This window comes from Sturnus vulgaris, chromosome 1 (assembly GCF_052056855.1).
Source record: "Sturnus vulgaris isolate bStuVul1 chromosome 1, bStuVul1.hap1, whole genome shotgun sequence".
Classification (NCBI taxonomy): Eukaryota; Metazoa; Chordata; class Aves; order Passeriformes; family Sturnidae; genus Sturnus; species Sturnus vulgaris.
In genome coordinates, this window is record NC_142243.1 from 113,256,250 (window position 1) to 113,276,739 (window position 20,490).

The following is a 20,490-nucleotide window of genomic DNA, read 5'->3' on the forward strand; positions in this document are numbered from 1 at the left end:
CAGGAGCAGAAACATAGGGATGAAGCCCTACATTTTGAAGCAGGACTAAATAACTCACAGAATTTTTTACCCAGCATTATTTATCCTCTTGGAATCCATTAGCCATGCTGTGACTTCTGTGATTAGATCAGTCCTATGCTCATTTTTAAATATTTTTGTTTAAGAGGATTAGCAACTAATAATCTGTATTACCCAAGGTTATAATTATTACAGGTTTATTGGATATAAATAGAGGTTAAAGAGTACAGTTCAGATTGAACAATTATGTTCAGCAGACACAACAAAACAATGCATAAGCAATCACTTCAAAAGATGAGGTTGCTTGTGAAAGAACATCTTAGAAAGGGAATCTGTGGCTAAAGCTCAGGCACTTGGTTTTGCAACGGGCTGGACATTAGGAAGGCTTTAACTGAGTGCATTCTTAGACCCAGCAAATGGAAAATGCTCAGTACAGTTGTATAAAAAGTCTAAGTCAAGGTACAGGATTGTCATTGCCTACTCTTGCTCAGCATTCTGGGCAGCTGAAAAAAATCCCAGCAATGTCAGTGCATTTTGTTGTTCAGAAGTTGTTTTGGGTGCCAAAGCTCAAATTTATGATTTCCCTCTTACTTTTGAGTCACCTTTGTGTTGAAAGACTGCTCCTTCTCCCAAGTCTATGGGTATACCCAAGTCTGCATGTTAGAGTGATGTGGCAGAGAAAAAGTGGTGTCTGTTTTTTCTAAAGAATGGAGAGCAGCAGAAGAAAACCTCCAAATCCCTGTCACAAAAGAGTTTGTCCCTCTCCACTTCCAATTCTCTTCTTTTGATTATTATGAAAAAAAAAAGCATATGTTAAGACCTTCCTCTTCCATAAACACAGTTTCTTGACACTCTGGCACTTCTTTCCTATAGATTTGCAGGTCTGCTGAATCACCTTTCTGAGAGCTGTGCACTGTAATAGGATGCAGGTATCTAAAGCATCTAGGTATCAGTTCTGCTAAGCTGCTGCAGATGCAATCATCTTTTGCCTGAGTCTGAAGAAGTACAGTGACTTTTCAGACAAAACTGTGGTTAGTTTTCCAAACCTCCATAAAATAACAGAGGAACTTACCTGATACAGAAATGCCAATGATACAGTGGCATTAAATAGTTACATTATTAAAATTTAAAATTAAATTTAAAAAATAATAGTTTTTCAATGTCTACTTTTTCATTCAGGAGGATCATCTGACTCTTTTGATGGTATGTTTTTATTTGTGCTTAACATTTATGGCTAGAATAGTGTGCTGTAAAGTGGTTGCTCCACCAGCATCACAACCACAGATAGCAAAAGACATTCCCCCTCTGTATTCTTTCTGAACCCATCCTGCTTGTTCATTAGTCTTGACCATGTTTCTAAGCCTTTATTCAGATATCTATTGCTATAAAAACTTCTATATACTCCTATCTCTCTTTAAAACCAGGATTGTGTTACACTAATGGTAAAATGTCAAGTTGTCACTGAAATAAACTAAAACTGACAATAAGGAAGGAGTTTTATATAATTTTTTGAATTATCAACTCTCAATTTTCACTTGTAATGCATTCAGATTTCCTTACAAGGGTACAAAGTAAGCACGTCAGCCTTGCTGGTGATTTAAGTCTCTCCTATTCTGCTCCAGATGGCCTGTCCAGGCAAGAGAAGGACAGATGGCTTCAGACATTTCAGTGGTGGGAAGCAGAAAGGGAGCACATTTTTTTCCTGCATGTGGTTTTCCTTTCCAAATTTTCTTTTTCCTGGAAACAATTTTTGTTGCTGCAGAAGCAGTTAGGTGATAGTGAGTATTCATTTAGTCCACAGCCTTTATAGTGGAAAGACTTTAGGTCTCAGATAATGATTGAAATGTCTACAAACATCTCAGTCTCTCAGATTCCCTTTTTTTTTTCCTCTGACAAGATTATATTCCAGTCATTAAAAGGCACATGTGAGAGCAGAAGAAACAAGCATTTTGATCTCAGATTATTCTCTTTTTCCTTTTAAATCCTACTACCCAAGCAACCTTTTCCTGCCAGGAATGCAATCTTGTCTATGGCAGTGAGATCAGAGAGGCTACTACTTCTAAAAGTTATCCTTTAATTCTTATTCATAAAAATTTTCAGAACAAAGGAGGGCTCAAGGGTTTCCATTTAATGATTTCACCACTATCCTACCAAAAAGTAAAAACTTAACCCATATTTTTATTTTATTACAACAAATCCCAGGCAGAATTCAATGTGATTTTTTTTCTGTTAAAAAACAATGAAATCTGAACTTGTGTTCCCAATAAGCAAACTTGAAGTGGTGTGAAACTGTGAAAATCAAGGTTTGAATTACAACCATCACATCTTCATGATTCAGCAAAGCTTTAAATCTTTTCTTCAGACACTAATTATAGAGTAATTAGTTAATCCTTGAATGGGTAATTTAGCCTTCACTGGGTCCTTTTGCAGGCCACCAGATTCTGGCCTGCAAAATGGATATCATGGCATTGCTATAACACACATGGAGATGGGCAGAGCATTAAATTATATTTCTAAGTGCTTTATTAGATGCTGTTTAGCTGTCATTTCCTAAATTATATGCTACGTGTTGAATTATTTTCTGAAAACACTGCATTTTGGGATATTTCCTAGACATGTGGCATTAGCTTTCCTGACAGGAAACCAGAAACCACTGTCGAGAATGTCTTGGCTGCTGTGCAGTGTCAGTGTTCCAGCAACACAAAGATCAATCAGCCTATTCAGCAGATTATAGAAGACAAAAAGAAATTCACTCTTTAGCAAGGGTCAATATTTGCTGTTGCCTCAATTTGTAAAATGATAAAATGTCATAGGGTCTGAGAAGAAGGGAATAACCTTTAAAAATAAAAAGAGTGAAGGAACAAAATTAATAATCTTTATAACAGAATGCTTCCCAATGAGAAAGAACAAAACCTGTGATAGAGACTACACATATTAGGAAGAGAAACGGAAAAAAAAGGTATTATGGAGCAAAATGAGGGTTGATTCTGAAATAGATCTTGGTAACATACTGCTGTATTTTCCAGTAGAGATAAAAAGAGCATTTCCCACAAAAATAAATATGATATCCAGCTTTCAATCTGTGGAAAGAGACTGTGTTCTTAGATTGAAATATTGCATGATAAGTACACAACCAGCAAAAATATAGGAAACAAAGACCTCTTTTTTACTGGAGAGCTGAAAATAGAATAGAAGGAGAGAGAAGTACCTCATTTCTCCAGGATGCTAAAGCTAAAGCTAGAAATTATTTAGTAGTGAATAATCAATGTGAAACCAGCAGTCTGTCTCCATTTCCTTACGCCATGTAGGTCAACAGGAGACACAGACAGAGAGAGAGAAATACTGAAAAGAAAGATTATTTTCATTCAGTTTGCATAAATGCAAATCATATGTATGTTATTTGCCTCTTCCATGAACATGGAAATGAAGTTTCATATTTCTCCCTTTAGAATCTTAAAATATTTTTAATATCTAACTTAGAATGAATATGTACTCTTCAATAAATATTTTGGGTTTTTTTCTCTCTCTGTCTATCTGCACACTGCAAAGCCCAGACAAGTTATTGAAACATTAGGAATTTAATTGTATCTTCAGAGTTTAGGATTTTTACATCTGAAATTATTACTTTTCTAATAAATGGCCAGAGAATATCAGACTCATCTGAAAGACCAAGACAAGGATGAAAGGAGACTAAAATTGGCCAAAATAACTTTTATATGCATTAGTTGGCAATGGCTGCACATTGACTAAAATTCATTGCAGACCCAATCCTATCAATAGAACGAAGATTTTCTTTCACAGCATTTTCTTCTGATCCCAACATCTTCATTGTTTGCTTTCAGATGGCATTTGCCGCTTATTCTCATACTGCAGAACTAGTTCTAAAAGCATGTTTTATTTGCCACGTGTATTTGGTTGCATTTCAATTTCATGTCACAGAGATCCTGTGAAAGAACATTGATTTCTTTGTCACAGGTCACTCTTCACAGCCTCAACACACTCTTCAATAAACTACAAGGTGACTAAAGCATACAAGAGACACTTAAAGCACTCTATGGCAGTTTTTTGCAGCAAGCCTCAGTTGTTAATGACTCAACACAAAATGTCGTTTTGATTCCACCTATTAATGATCCATTGTAACCTAGGTAACTCATTTTAATTACACTTTTTAGAACAGAAATTCCAGGCTTTAAAATTAACTACAAAGGTGGTGTTATGAGCAATAAACCAACCTAAAAATTAATCATTTATTCCAATAACAGACAACTGACCTAAAAGTTTGGACCATCTACTTTAGTTGTATGTCAAATATCCTCTTGTAGTCTGTCCCTACTATAATCCATAGAAAAAAAATACCCGAAAGGAAAATTATTAGGAGATAATGGATACATCATCAGTTAAAATTGCAGGACTGTATTTTGTCTTATTTTATTTAATAAGATATAGGCCAGATTTTTTTCTTTAAAAATCTCAAATAGATGGTTTGGATGATTAGAGTCCTTTGAAATATTGTAATTTATTGAGACAGTAGGAAAGGATGTAATTTGAATTCAATTACAAAAGAATGATACAAGTTGCCTTGTAGGTTGACTGAAAAATTATACCTCATCAATATTTATTAGAAGCACGTTGCTAATCCTAACTCCATGTATCCTTATGCAACTTTTAGAACTCTTACCTTATTTGCCACTTGGCCATCATTGCATTTTAAAATGTGCTTCTACATCCACCCACACGTATATTTGTTTTTAGCAAAAATCAAGTAACTGGAGGTACTGTGTACACTGAGAAGTAAACAAGTGATAAAATTCCCTAGGTTAGCCCCAAATCTAATTTTTCGCATTTCACAGTGTTAAGGAAGTAATAGACCAATTTCTCAGGCTTATCATGTTCATTACATTATTATTAAAAGGAAAGTGAATTCTCATTGCAACAGTCATTTCCATATGCAATGCACGAAATAGAATTTGTCTTGAAGAATTTTTGGTGTAATATGAAGGACTTAATTGATGCCTTTTGGTGTCAAAAGGAAGTTAATTAAGTCCCAAATATTTTCCTCTCAGAAAAGAATGATATAATACTGTACTGTGTTTTCTCTTGTCTGTCTTTTGATTTTTTTAAAAAACCCTTTTCAGCACCATTCAGAGGGAGGAGAATCTCCCAAAAATTGTTCAGCAAAATCCTGTCATGAAAACTCCATTGTAAGCAGCTGAAAACCAAAGGAATGTTATTTCTATTTTACGAATAGAAAAGACAGAGAAGATAAGAAGTATATGAAATATTCAAATATAGCCCACACATAAGTTCATTCTTCCTTTTTGTTGCTTTTTAAAAATGCTACCAACTGACAAAGTATAGCGTTCTCAATGCTGTACAATCTCCTTTTCAAATAAAAGGGGTTACTCCTTCCTCCCAAAAAATAGATTGGAGGAAATTCTCTAAATACAAATAATTTGATTATCTGATAATTTATTTCTGGATTTGATTGTTCCAAAACAAAGATGTTCCATGTTATGTGTGAGCTCTTTAAATGTAAAAGCAATAGTACTGCAAATGAATTCCCTACTTTTCAGATAATTGTTGTATTTTTCTGAAATGTGAGACCTTTTTATTTAAGCTGCTGCATGTTTGAGTTTGACAAGGATTGAGTTTATCCCAGCTTCAAAGAAGAGCTTCAAAGAAGACACAGGTAAATTTTTAATTTAAAAGTAGGTAAGGTGTATGCCCAAATGTGGAAAGAGTAGCAAAAAGCTTGGACACATTCATTGGTAGGTGAATTCCTGTGAAAAAAAATCACCTGTGGCATTGGGACTACAGATGGACAAAGCAGTGGTTCAAGTAGGTGCAATATTTTTTTCAGCCTTTTTTTGTTAAATGAAGCTGTTGAAAGGTAATGAGGGTGCAGTGTTTAACCTGAGCCTCAGCACCACTGAAATGTGTAACACAATGGGTATAAGAGAGGAGATTTCAAAATGGCACATAAACTTTGATGGCCAAGGTAATGAACAGCAAAAACACTGGTTATTATATCAAAGTGGAATGTGCAATTAATGTTCCAGTAGCATAGAACAATTCTAGTAATTGAGAAAAATCCCTCTGTGATTTTAAGGCACAGTGCCAAATGTACCAATACCTTTCCTGTCTAGGAAATTAATCTGGGATGTTGCTTGCATGTTGTCCAAAACTTGGCTACTGGGCACTGAAAAGCTACTGATTTAGACTACTTGGGCTCCTCAGGTTCAAAGTTTAGAGTGTTGCTTATTTTGAAGGTGTAGGATTTGTGAGGAGCCAACAGTCCTCCAAAACAAGCCATAAACTCCTCCAGGTTCAGGGTCCCCAGTATTGCCCTAGGCAGCAGGGTGGGTGAGTCTGTGAAGAGTTCCGAAGATTACTGAAGTCACAAACCTGTTTTTTCACTCAGTTTAACCAGTTACTCAGATTAACCCTGAAAATGTAACACTAGCATTTCTAGCATTTTCCAGCTGTGAAAGGGATCAGGTAACTATTCTCTGATCATCCATGGAAACTCCGAGAAAACCAGCAATACAATTTCTCAATCATGTGTGTTTAATTTGGTTACCCTTTCTGCAAATTCAAGAAGAACAAAATAATTATTCTGCCTGCTTAGAAGATTGAGCATTACTTATAAAGGAACTTGTCAGCCACTAGTTTAAAATATTTTTGCAAAGGTATTGCACATAGCAAAAGATGACACACTGGTTACACAACTGGGGTATTAGGAAAATTACAGGTTTTTAACATGCTTGCTTGAGGGTATTTTCAAATTACTGAAATAGATATAAAATTAGGTTCCATAAAAAAATATATTCCTACTCTTTTGTAGTTTCCAAGTGTAAAACAGCAAAAGGAACTGCAGAGAAGTAATAATAACTCTCTCCAAATGAAGTGGACATATTTAAAATCTGAAGCAAAGTCCCTTTCAGTGGACTTTGGGAAGGGAACCAGGTTCTGTCACCCTGCTTGCACAATCTTCCTCCTCTCTTCAGTCAGTAGCCAGTGACCAATTAGTGAGCAATTCCACATGTGGAATGAAGAGGAAGCATTGCACACGTTGATTGGTATATGGACAAACACACCCTCATGTATTAGGAAGAGGAAAATCAATTTACATCAAAGACTGATCAACTGTAGTCTTGAAATAAAACAGAAAATAAAGTTTGTTAACTGACAAATTTTATAAGATGTGTTTCAAGACAGTCACACAGTGCAAGCTCTTAAAAATAATTATATATGCCCATCTGTTTATAAGGAATTTAAAACTTCAGTGTCTCCTGAGCTTGAACACTCACTCAGGGGGAGTATATCCCCTAGTAATCAACCCTCAATGTGTATGAAACAAAAAATTAACTTCAGCTACAAATGCCCCTCTAGAGCAGGAGTTGTTTCTCAGGATTATCTCTTAGAGGAGAACAGCAGTTCACTGCAGAGAAAATTTTCTATAAAAATCAATTCCAGCTAAAAAAAATTTCTGATTCTGTGTTTTTCTGCATCTTTCTAGGTTTATATGACTTCTCTTACCATCTCAGCACTACTCCAGCAATTAAATCAGCACAGGGCACTTATTTTACTGCAAGTGAGGCAGGCAGAAAATAATCACTTTCTAGAAAAGCGGTGTGTTTTTGCAAAAGCTGCTTTTCTCCATTCGGCTACTTCACCTTGTTCTCTGCCTCATCTTTTTCAAGGTTTTATATTTCTTTTGAGGAGGAAAGGGGTAGCCAGGGCTATTTTTAGAAGCACTGATTCACAGTCTTTTATGTTTCCCTATTCCCATCAAGCTGAGTGCTGGTAATTAGTGGAGTACAATGTCTGGCATATACCACAACAGCATTCAGACTTTCAGCATCACCTGAAATTACCCTAGAAATTTTCTAGAACAAAAAGACACACATTTTTAATTAGAATGTTGTGGTTTCTTTTTAATGAATTAGATTCATAATTTGGAGCTTATTTTAAGAGAGTATTTAGAATATTCTTTTCTTCCAGGTCACAGATATTATAATTCGTGTCTGAAAGGACTCTCCTAATCACTTGCATGAAGAAGATCATATGAGTTAGCTTTCTCAATAACCTCAATCAGTGTGAAAACAGCAGAAGAAGAGGAAAGAAAGAAGCACTGAAGCAGAAATTATTTCTTGGTCTGCAGTATTCATTAATATTTTGATTCATTTTTGTTCTCAGCCAGTCAAGTAGAATACATTTTATTTGGCTTCTTATGGCACAAACCTCTCTCTCAGAATTTCACTTACACTTAATTTATAACCTCTAGCCAGGTTCTTTCACATTCATCTTGCGCTGGGAGGCTCCATTAATTTCTATGGAATTACTTCCAATGCCAAGGAAAAGAAGAATACATCCTCCCCATTCCCTCTGCATTAGAGCAGGGAGTGAGCTGCAGATGTGCTCCTGCTCTGCAGGGAAACATCTTCCAATCCATCTGACATAGCAGGGCAGATATGAGACACCAGCAGTTGTGCAAGGTGTTGCTTGCTTTACTAGAAGTACATTTCTCTTTGCCATGGAAAGTGGGACTATTACATTTTGAACCGTTTGTTCCACTTACCAAAGCAAGGGAATTTTGCATTACATCCATTACATCCATAGTACACAAGAGAATCAATAATTCCCAGATGAAGTTTGCTCATTTACAATCTGTCACCTGTCAAAGGCAGTACAAGAGCTAATTCCATTATCAGATTTCAGGAAAGCTGCCAGCTCCAGTGATTCTCCTTAAGTAGATGGCTCACAGATCTAGATTATGTCTAAATGATGCAACCTTGCACAAGGATTGCTCTTAGTCATTATATGGAAATAAAACCTATTGAATTCCCAGTCACTTTGGATCCCACTATTTTTCAATAAAACCAATCTGACTTCAAAATCACATATGGAGACATAAACACACTTCATGGAGAGTGACAGGTTCTACATCAGTATTTCAGTTAAGAAATGCCACAACACACCTAGACAGATTAAAGGAGAAAAAGAGAGGAGAGAAATTACACTTCTTCTTATGTATTTGTTGTACCTAGAGGTATAAGCACACTGAGAAACCGTGAATTACAGTCACAGAAAATCTGTCCAAAACCACACTTGTGCATGGATCAAGAATTGAAATCAAGAAGAATCTCGGGAAGCAACTCAACGTGGTTCTGATTACAGTATACCTGTAGGTAATTGACAAATCTGCATATGCTGGCTGAAATTAATGAAGATAGATGTTTTCTAAGAAGATTCAATTACAGTATTTTTACTTAGCATGGGAACTAGAAAATCACATATTACTTGCTTCAAAATGTTTGAGGTGCTGAACATAAAATACAGCCTAGCATGTGACGCTTATTACCTTATTTCACTTTTTGTGCAAGTTTTCAAACGGCTCCCACCTGAGTTAAGAAACTGTAAAGTCATGATTTAAGACAGCTGCAACTAGGCAGCTTGCCTGCCTGTAAAGCAAAATAGCTTTGCAGTACTGTGGTGGTGTGGAGCTGATCTTGTTTTCCTTGTAAAATATGAAGAATATGCAAATCTTTTTAATGTATATAAGCCCAGGATATGAGCAATCTTTTACTTTAGTGCAATAAACGTTTTCCATGGTCAGAGAATAAAAATCATTCAGGTCATTAATTTCCTTTCCGCTTATTAAAAAAAAAAAAAAAATCAAGCAATGTAAGAAGATCTATACAATAAAACAGTGCTTGACATGAGCTGTCAGCAAAATTTCCAATAAAATCCTACACTTACTCCAGACTTTGGTTAAAGGAAGTAAATACTCATAACAAATTATCTGCAGGCAACTGGGACAAACCCACTCACTCACTCTGCTTTTTGCGGCAGTCAAAACCCTCTAATTTTAGCTTTATACACCCACACACAGTCTAGTTGATTTCAGCAAGGCACTGCAGAGAGCAGAGACCCACACAGTATGCCAGCACCAGACTGTCAACTCAGGATTTATTAACATGAACCTTCTGGATTATATTCCACTCTCTTCAGACTTCAGTAACTCAGTAATTTGTATCCGTCTGAGGAAAACAAACAAACATAAAATCAAAATAGATACATATAGAATCTCTTCTATTGTAAGTCACATTTGTATGTTTTTGAGTAACTACTCTTCAAATCCTTTTTAATAAAGTGTATTATCACTCTCTTCAGAGCACCTGAAGGGACTCTGTAGTGAGGTGGGGGTCAGTCTCAAGTACCAAGCAATAGAGTGAGAGGGAATGGCCTCAAGGTGCACCCAGAAAGGTTTAAAATGAGGTATTTCTTCACTGAAAGGGTGAGCAAGCATCAGAACAGGCAGTCCAGGGAAGTGTTGGAGTTACCATTCCCGTAGGTATTTAAAAGACATGGATGTGGCACTTGGAGGTCTGGTTTACAGAATCACAGAATCACTAGGTTGGAAGAGACCAACCCATGCTCTAATACCTCAACTAAACCACGGCACTGAGTGCCACATCCTGTCTTTTTTTAAACACAAAGTGTTTAGTGGTGGACTTGGCAGTGCTGGGTTAGTGGTTGGACTCAATCATCTTAGAGGTCTTTTCCAACATAAATAATCCTATAATTCTGTGATTAACTCCAGCATTCTTTCTAAAGAAGGGATCATGGCTGAAATAAAGAATCAATTCTCTCTGGCTGCTGAAGACTTGTCAGGCTTCACAAGCTTAAGGAAAGCTTTGGTTCTGTCTGCATTGCTAGATTTCCCCCCTGCCCATGCCTGCACCTCACCCCGTGTTGCTGCAACACCCTGCAGGGTTGCAGCCCCCTGCTGCTCTCACCTAGCAAGGAGCAGCAGATGGGTGATGTCCCTGAGCAATCCTGCCTCTTGGGAGAAACAGGCCAGTGCTCCGAGCTAAGAGGGGGAATACACGCAGCTGATGTGTTTTGGGAAAGGTTTGCACACAGGGGGCCTTGGCATGTTCCCAAGTGTGATCTGTGTTGCAGGTGTTTCCTCATCTCCTTTTGATGCCATCATCACGTGATTGAAATTGGGTGAAAGTCAATCCTCTTCATATGGTCTTGCTTGTTCTGCAGAAAAGGATTAGCTGAGGAACCAGAAAACTTCACGGAATTCCTCTAGACACAGTAACAACACAGCACACTTTTCGTCAGTGCAGTTTCCAGACATGGTGATTAGCCAGAGATTACCTCCTCAAAAGGCATTATACCACCTGCACCTTTATCCAAGTGTAATTTTTATTTAAAACATTTCTTACTGTAAAGTGGGGTGTGATACACTGTTGGGTTGGTTATGGGCACAATGCTGAGCACTGCAGTGAGCTGAATGATCAGCCTGTCATGCAATTAGGTGGGTGGATGAGCAAAATGTTGTGGTGTTCTTTTGCCTCTGTGTTTTCATAGTGCTATTCTAATAATTTCTTTGTGTTTATTGTCCAAATGAAACCCTACAGAAGCCAACCAGTGCATGCAAATACCCAGCTGAAAATGCATTTTAGATTTTGTACATTGGGCTGTTGTAGAACAAGCCATTTGGTAAGCAGTGTGTAGTAAACTTTAAAAAAGGCTTTCCAAAAACACTTGATTTCATCAGTATCTCTTTAATGAAATTTCAATATCCCATGGGAAACATTTGCAATTAAGTCCAGCTTTAGATTTGCAGAACAAAAACTTATCTAGTACGTTTTCACTGAAATTTTAGGGGGTTTTCTGCCCATACCTTTAATACAGAACATTATTTTTTCTCTGAAAGCCTGTCAGATCAGAACCTTACTATCTGACAGTGACATTTTCTGACCTTTTCTGTGACTGGTTCCCTTGCAAGAAATGTTCACACAAAGTGAATCAAACCAAACATTAAAATACAGACAATGACAATATATTCTTTCCAGGCTTCCAGTTTAAATCTCATTTTCTCTGTTCCTGCCTATTCATTTGTAAATTCTTTGTCTCTCACGCATTGCAGTGTTCAATGCTGTCAATTAGGAAATTAATAAGGGTGAAAAAAAGTTTTTGTGTGCACTGACTGTGCAGAATGCCCTCTATCTGAAGCACATATTGTCTCTCCAGCCTTGCTGTATATAAGTGTATCCTGTTATTCAATATATTTATCCTTGGTAGCCCTACATTTTACAACTGTACCTCCTCTATAGGTGGGAATTTGAGGTATAGAAATAATAGAGGTTGGATCTGTCAAAGAAACTTAATATCATGCTGTTCCTTCTGCCCTACCAGGATGTAAGCATGATGAGAATTTAGAATCTCAATTCACCCACTGTTTAACCCTACAGCACATAAAGTCCCCAAATAACTAATTTTGCACTATAAAGGTCAATAGATTTGTAACCAAGTTTTCCTGAGGATGCCCTAAATCACCCAACCTTTTCCAGTGCCAAGTAGCTAGGATCTTGACACAAAATGGGGATCAGAAACGAAATGCTTCTCAAAGTTTTCTATATGGTTGGGTTCCACGAAGTGTTCCCAGATTAAGCAGAAAGTGCTGGGAACAGTGAGGATAATCTTGATTGCTGAGCTGCATCAGATGCAAAGCTGCAGGAATTCCAGTACCAAAACCACTGTGGAAACTGGTAATACCTCCACATCTTAAACAGATAATGAGAGGCTGAAATTTATCATAGAACAAGAGCAACAGTGCATTATCAAAAGGCTTGGGAGATCCAGAGCAGAATACATATTTCACTCACGAAGAAAGATCCCAGGTAAAATCTAGATGCTATAGAGTTTACCAATTTCAGGGCAAAGTACTAAACTTTAGTTTAGTTAATTTAGCAACATCAGGTGTAGCTGTGTAGTTGAGTGCTTCTGAGTTTGAAGTTAGTACAACATCACCTGAAATTATGATAAACTGACTGGGGAGCACAAAACCAGTCCTCATGGTCTTCTATAACAAAAGCATATTTTCTTATGCATTATAAATTTATCCCCATGACATTTTCATTATGAATCAGAGTACAACTACTCCATGAATCAGAAAACAACACCTCTCTTGCATATTCTTTGCCTTGTACTGTAATGAGCACTAAAATATGTAACAGTGACCTTTAGATATCACGACTGACATTTGTACCTCACCACTATTGTTTCAGTTCTTTATAGACTGAGACAGATATGAGTGTACTGATTCTATGTCCGTTGTATTCTCAGTTTGCTTTGAAACACTGCAATTAGAGAGTTAACTTTGCTTTTGAAATGAAGCTTACTGTGAGAGAAAATCTCTGTCTCTGGTAGGTCCTATCCTATAAAGGAAATATTCTCCTTATTTAGGAACACTGGCCTGATATGTATTCAGAGGAAGAAAATAATCCTAATCTAATGAATGTACTCACAGTTTTCAGTGAAAAGAGCACAGTTCAATCTTTTTCAGGCAATTGATACTTAATGAAATTATATACTTAATGAAAATAATAAAATTAACAATAAGGTTAAAAATTACTTTTAGTCTCTACTTTTAGCCATTGAAGTTACTTTTTATCTCACTACAATTCCATTTGTCTCTAAAATTTCCATTCTTAAGAGGTTGTAGTTGTAGTGTTAGACATGAAAAAAATATGTTTGCATTTTGTTAGGATTGATCAAATATGTGAATATTAAATGAGCATAAGATACCTTTTGAACTCTTTCCCTGTTGTGCCATGCTCTGTGAGTCAGTAGCTGGACTATGTTGAATGGAAGAAGGCTGCTGATTATCATCCCAAAGGGATGCTTTGGGCTTCTGTCAAACCTTTTTCACAGTGCAGGTGAATTTACATTTCTCATCAGGAACCTATTTTAAAGGACTTTTAACAAATTTTTCTCTGGATTTGTTCCATACAAAATAAAAATTATTATTTCCCAAAGAATAAATTCAGATTGAAGAGTGGGATGAAATTATAATTTTGAATTCCTAGGATCTCAGAAACATGAAATCTTTTAATTGCTTTTCCCCCTTATACTAATGCACTGTTTGCCTTTAACCCTAATTTAACTTGATTTTTTTCCAAGTTTTACTGTCTCTGGATAGATTTGCTGTTCATTATATTTATGTCTTTCATTAGGGGGCAGCAAAGAAAAAATTAGAAGATTAAATTAATTCTTTGTTTCTATTTTTATAATTCAGCATTAGATCCTGACCTAGTCACTAGATGTCATTCTAACACACCAAATAATTTCTGTGAAATTAGGCAGTGTTCTATGACAAAAGATACCTGTCTCATGAATTTCCATTTGAAGGCGAATGCTTATTTTATTGCAATTCCTATTCATTGCAGCTGCAACTGATTGTTTCGGTGCTCTGACCACAAAAAAAAAATCAGCTGGACTGTTGGACCTAAATGATTAATATCATCAGCAATTCTTGCATTACACTGATTTGTCTTCTCAATCTCATTAAAAAATCAGCCACTGCTGAGTTCAAAAGATTTCAAAGATTTCATTAATTCTAGTATGTTTGAATGTTGTCTAAAATTCATATTGAAAATATATTATTCATTCTCATTTCATTATATCAGCTGACCCAGGAAAGAGCAGTGTTATGCAGCTCTCTCTAGTGACCATTTTGTAGTTTGAGTGAGTAGTCAAGGAAACAATGCTCTTACACAATATTTTTTGGTGAAAATTATAATCAATCCCTTTTCCAGATATGCCTGTCAGAGGAATTAAACATCCTTCTGCCATGCTATCATTCTGCAGTAGAGGAAGGCTGGCCACTGCCAGAGGGATAATAGAAAGGCATTCTGCAGCTTTAACCCACTGTCTTCCACTGTGTCCTTTTGTCCTTTGATCCCTCTGGTTGTTGGTATTTTAATGTGAGTGTTGTGGCTAAAACATGAGCTTTACTGAAGGAGCTCAGTGTGTACCCAGATCCGAAAATGAAGACAGGGACAAGGTCAGCCTGTTGTTTCAATCTTTTGCCCTTATTTTCTTATGTTCTTGCTCTTCCTTTCAATCCTCCTTCATTTGAAGCCCCAGTGGTATAAGATGGAATATTTCCAGCTAGATGAATTCTGAATGTTGATTCAATGTTGAAACATTACTGTAAGATTTTTCATGTGTCAGGATACTGTGATTTACAGATCAGGAACTGATGTATTTGCTAAACAAATTTCCACCTTCGGTTGTTCAGTGCCCTTTACTGCAGATTACCCCTTGCTCCTCCACCCAGTAAAAGAAAGTGTGTGAATTCCCAAATCATGATGATCAAAGTCAGTTACTTTAAATCAAGTAATCGATGAAAGAAATTTCTATAAATCCAGCTGGTTTTGATTGAGGTAACCTAGGCTGGGTTCCTAGAAGCTTTCAGTAGAGAAGTGGGAAATAGCACAGGAAAGCAAAGAACAGCTGAGGGTAATAAAGGCTTCATCTAATCTGGATCAAGAAGGGAACATCCACCCACAGAAAATGTAGAGTTAAAAAAATACCTTTAATATAAAAATATTTGTAGAATTCAATTTAATTTAGAGAAATCCAGCTTGCTACGTGCACCAAAAATGAACCAAATTAAAGACAGTGGAAATTGACTCATTGAGAGCTTCTTTCTTTCTTCATATTTTATTCCTAGTCAATCTTATGAGAGATTAAATCTTCCTTCTGATGATTCATGGACTACTGTAGAAGAAAAGAGTAGCAAAAATGTTAAGGTATGGGTAGAGTCTCATGAAAAATTGTTCCTATGATATAATTTGTAAGGTATTATATTGCATATTGGTCCACAAGTGAACATAACTTTTACCTGTTGAAGACCAAAGCAATTCATTTAAAAATATATGATGAATAATATATAGTAAAGGCAAAGAAACTTAAGTTTTATTAGGTTGTATTTGGTTTATTATTAAGTTTTATTAAGTTTATATGGAACCTTTGAATCAGTGCAATTTTTGGACAATTTAGGTAGATCTGTATATGTATACAGATACATTTTATAGCACATTGCACACCTACAATGTGACATCTGATGATTTACAGCTACCTAGAAGGCCTATTAAAATAATTTGTGGCAGAACAATGTTTACACTGAAAGTTAGTTGTTATTTTCTTTAGTGGAAAATCTGTCCGCAAACTAAAAGTTTTGAATTTCTATCCAGCTCCTAATTTATGCAACTACTCCTTTCCTGGGAGAATTATATTGTTAAGAGGGTATTGTTGATACAAGATAAAGGAGAGAGAAGGGGAAAATACTTTTGCAGTAAGGAAAAATGAACTCCTAGTCTAATCATATTTTATGTGGAAACTAAGGACTTGTAGTTTAATCATTGTTTTTATAATAGAAATAAGCACAAATTTACCTTTGAGAGCAACTAACTGGTAGATATCCCTGGTAGATTTGTCTCAAACAAGAGAGGTGCAATGAAATTCATGCATGCAGCTAATTCTTCCTTTCAATAATTTCTATTTAAAATGTTGTTAGACACAGAGTTCTCCCAGACAACCTGCACAGTGTTGAAAGTTAATTCTAGTGATTGAAAAATGGAGCATGATGTTTCCTTTCATCTTCACTTCTGTGGATTTCCTCCGGTGGATGTGGCATAAGTGCTGCACTTTCTAAAACTGCTTGACAGTAATGTATAATTACTCTGGAAGATGCATTCTTAATTTTTTCCCTCTTGGTGTGGGACTCAGTCCTTCTGGAGGAGGTGTCTCCAAACCTTCTGGAGACACCATTCTTTGAGCAGGTCAAAGGGAGAGCTGGGGCTGACCTTAAAACCCACATTATAATTTTTGTTGCATATGCTAGGAAATAGACTGGCCAGGAATAGACCGTGCCCAGTTCTGCATGAAATTGTCTTAGCTGGTCCACCGAAATATTTAAGAGTTGCAACTGGAAAAGTTTTAAAAATGAGATTCTGTTACATAAGAATAAGAATACACGTATTTCTCATGTTGTTTGCAAAGAGGACAGAAGAACAGAAAGTCTGAACGCAAGAATTGCAAAGAAGTAAATGAGTCCTTCAGATACAGTGAAATGCTTTTGTTTCCAAGCCTTTCAGTGAGGAAACACAGACCCTTTGTCCTAACCTGAATAGCTACTCTTACTGAAGTTTGAAGTCATCCAACCTGCCTCCAACCTGTCTTAAATTACTCTTTAAAGCTGTAAGTTCTCTTTGATACACCTGTCATAATCTTACTGAAAAATTTTGGGATTAAATTATCCTCCTAAGCAGCAGTTATCAGAAGCTAAATAGGAATAAAAGAGATGGATTGCATATTTTTACAATTAAAGATTGCAAAATTGTTGTGTAGTTTTACATTTTTATTTGTTGCCCTTTGTCAATTTAATGCTGGCAGCAAAATCATGATGCCTTGGACACTTCAATCTCGGCAATTTTTAGAATGTATGTCAGAAATTCTGCATGGTGAATTTACAAAACCCATCATATGGAGACAATAATTATTTCAAGAAATAATCATTACATTGTCAGAGAAAAAGGTTCATTCTTTTGTGGAAGAGGAACACTGTTAGTGTAATTCAGGGCTTGATCTAATAAATGTAGAAATCTACAAAATGTATTTTTCTTTCCACCTACCTATAGCCAAAACTAAGGCCACAAATGAAATTCTGACATATACATGAGATCCTTCAACATGTTCAGATTTCTCTGATTTGTTCCATTTTACATCCCTGTTAAAGAGATGTTTGTGATTTAGCTACGCACACAGTTGTTTTGGGAAGATGCAGTATTTGTAGAAAAATAAAGACTTCTCACCCATTTAGCTCTTCTACCTCTTGAAGATCTGCAAGGAGCTACAACCTGCAATGTGCAAAGACAGTGACATTATTTTACTGGGCAGCTGACAGAAGTCTGGGGTTTAGTCCAACACAACCCAGTATGAGCACTGTAGACAGAAGTAGCATTTCCCTCCTGTCCTGGCAGACATAGCTCTGTCACCAGAGTCCTCACATTGAGAATAGAAATCCAGGCCTTTATCATAGGCAAGAGTTTCCCATTTTGTCAATGCTAGTCAGATAAAGAGCAGCTTTAGTTTTTGTGACATGTGGTTTAAAGACTTGGGTCAGGGCCTGAGGGAGACTGTCAGTTTTCACTGGTTTATGTTACATAAAGTGTGTGTGAATGCATTTGTGTGAAAGCTTTAGGACTTTTACTCCTGTGCAAGTGAGATCCAGTCAAGTCTCTTGAGTTCCACATATAATTCCCAAAATTGTTACTTATACTTAATGAGCACCTGAAAAGATGTCTGGCTCTAATAATTCACCTCGGAGTACTCTGTGTTGTTTTTAAATTACCTGGAGCTCTGTTGTCAATGATTATTATACAATTGTTGCAGCCCAGGGGACTGGGGCTCACTTGAGTATCAGGAATCTGAAATAGACTAAGAGTATGTCTTCATTTTATTAACTCACATGTCAAATATACCCTGATGAACATGAGGAGATTGAAAAAAAAAAATGCTATCTTAGACGAAACTGCAAGATGGCACAAAATAGCAAGGACAGGGCAGAAGTTTAGCTCATACTTTGGCTTTACCATGAGGATTTCTTCATGAAGTTGCAAGCTTCCATTAAATTATCACCTGACAGCCATTCACCTTTTTTTTTTTTAATAAGAAACTAAACACTGCAGTTCATTCCACTCCTTTGTGTCCTCCTGGAAGTCCCTCTTATCTTCCTTCCTCCACTCCACTCTGTTTCTTCCCTCAATTCCTGTTTTATGAAGCATGAAGAGCTTTGAGTATCCAGTGTCCCTCCACACAGTTAACCTCCATCCCCCAAGTTCCATCAGGTGGATATGCCCCACTACACAGGTATTAGTCTCTTCTTTCCCATGTAGCATTCTGCAATTCTGTACTTTATTTGAGCTAGTTCTGGAGGGCAATTTGTAGGTTCACCTGTTTTCTTTGGAGTGATCGTTTGCAGCAACTCAGTAAAAGAAGGCATAGAGCAGCTACTCAGTGTTTTTTTCTTTTCAAAGAATAGCAGGTAAAAGCAATGTGGACTATTTCTAATGGAGATTACTGCTCAAGGCTATGCAGGCATAAAGGCAGTCAGGCTGGATTGGTCAAAAATGAGAGCAACTTTTCCAAAATTGTAGCTTTTGGCTTAAGACAAAGACCCAGTGTACTAAAATGGCCTTCATATCACAACAGAAAAGTGGTTAGATGTGAGGTTCACTCTTGAGAGTGTGCTGGTGATGGCCTTCTGCCCTACTACAAGCTATATGAAAAATGGAGAAAGAACCATAGGAAAAAACACAACTTGTTATTGGGGCAAAGGAAAACTTACTTTATAATTGGGAAACTGCTTCTAAAGGCAGGTATCATCCATTTTGCTTTTTGTGTGTGTCAAAATGATCCCTGTCATAACAAATAGAGAAAACCTTCACAGTCCAGCTACTTTCCTTTGCAAAGCACTTGCCTTCTATTTTCATATAAACTTCCACAAGGAACTGGCTTGAGCACTGGTAGTAGGAAAAGGAGTGAAGCCATTTACCCTCTGGTAATCTTTAGCCATTTAAAGCCTTGTGCTACCATAATTTGGCACTAAATTGACTCTGACCACGAGTCCTGTTTGTGTTCAAAGCTTACCTTTCCACTGCTTCAGCTGGAGGAAAGCATTTGCTCTCTGCCACCAGGTTGTGTTGTGCAACTGAGCAGGCTGAAGGCAAAGCCCTCTGTGCACACAGGCTGACTTGCAGCATCCCCTTCCAGACAGGACAGACCATCCACACTGCAGCTAAAGCATGTTGCTCCAGCTTGGTGGTGTCCACAGAGCATAAAATTGTTCAGCTATGCAAGTCCAAAGTACTTTAAACTCATCTCTTGGGTTTCGCACTGAAATTGGCTCTGGGTGCCTTCACAGTTCCCTTAGAGCTGAAAGGCTCCTCACTGCTTTTGGCAGGGAGGATTTTTTCCAGCTAAGAGCAATAATTGACAAAACTGAGGACAGGCTCGGTGTGTCCAAAAAAATATATCTGGTGCAGTAAGAAAACATCCATAAAGGCAGTCTCAACTCTCTCCCCACATCTTGTGGTGTCTTTGCACAATCAGGCAGAAACACTGGCCAGAGAACAGAGGCTGCAGAACCTGAGTGCAAAAGAAGGGCTTTAGGCACTGAGCCATCTGCCTTCTGTTTTACTGACAGTGGCAAAAAAGAGTGAAAACACACATTTATTCTGCAAAAACTGATTTAAATTTTTAAAAATTCAGAAAGCTGAAAACTGGAGTCTTTGGTTCATGGGTGTGTGACTCAAAATTAATTGCTAAATCTGCTAGACAATAAGATCAGTTAATCAGGGCTCTCTGGTTCCTTGCATACTAGAGGGCACAATCATCTAACTTTGCTGTTTGTATATTGCAATGTACTGAAAATAGAAAATAAAAGTTACACATGACAAAGTATTGATTAATTGTCTCCAAAAAACAAAAAGACAAAACAGCATTAACCAATTACACAAATCTTTAAAAGAGAAACCCATGAAAACAACATTTCCTTCTGTTACAGCTTCGTTTGGAACAGCAGGCTGTGCTCCTGAATTAATT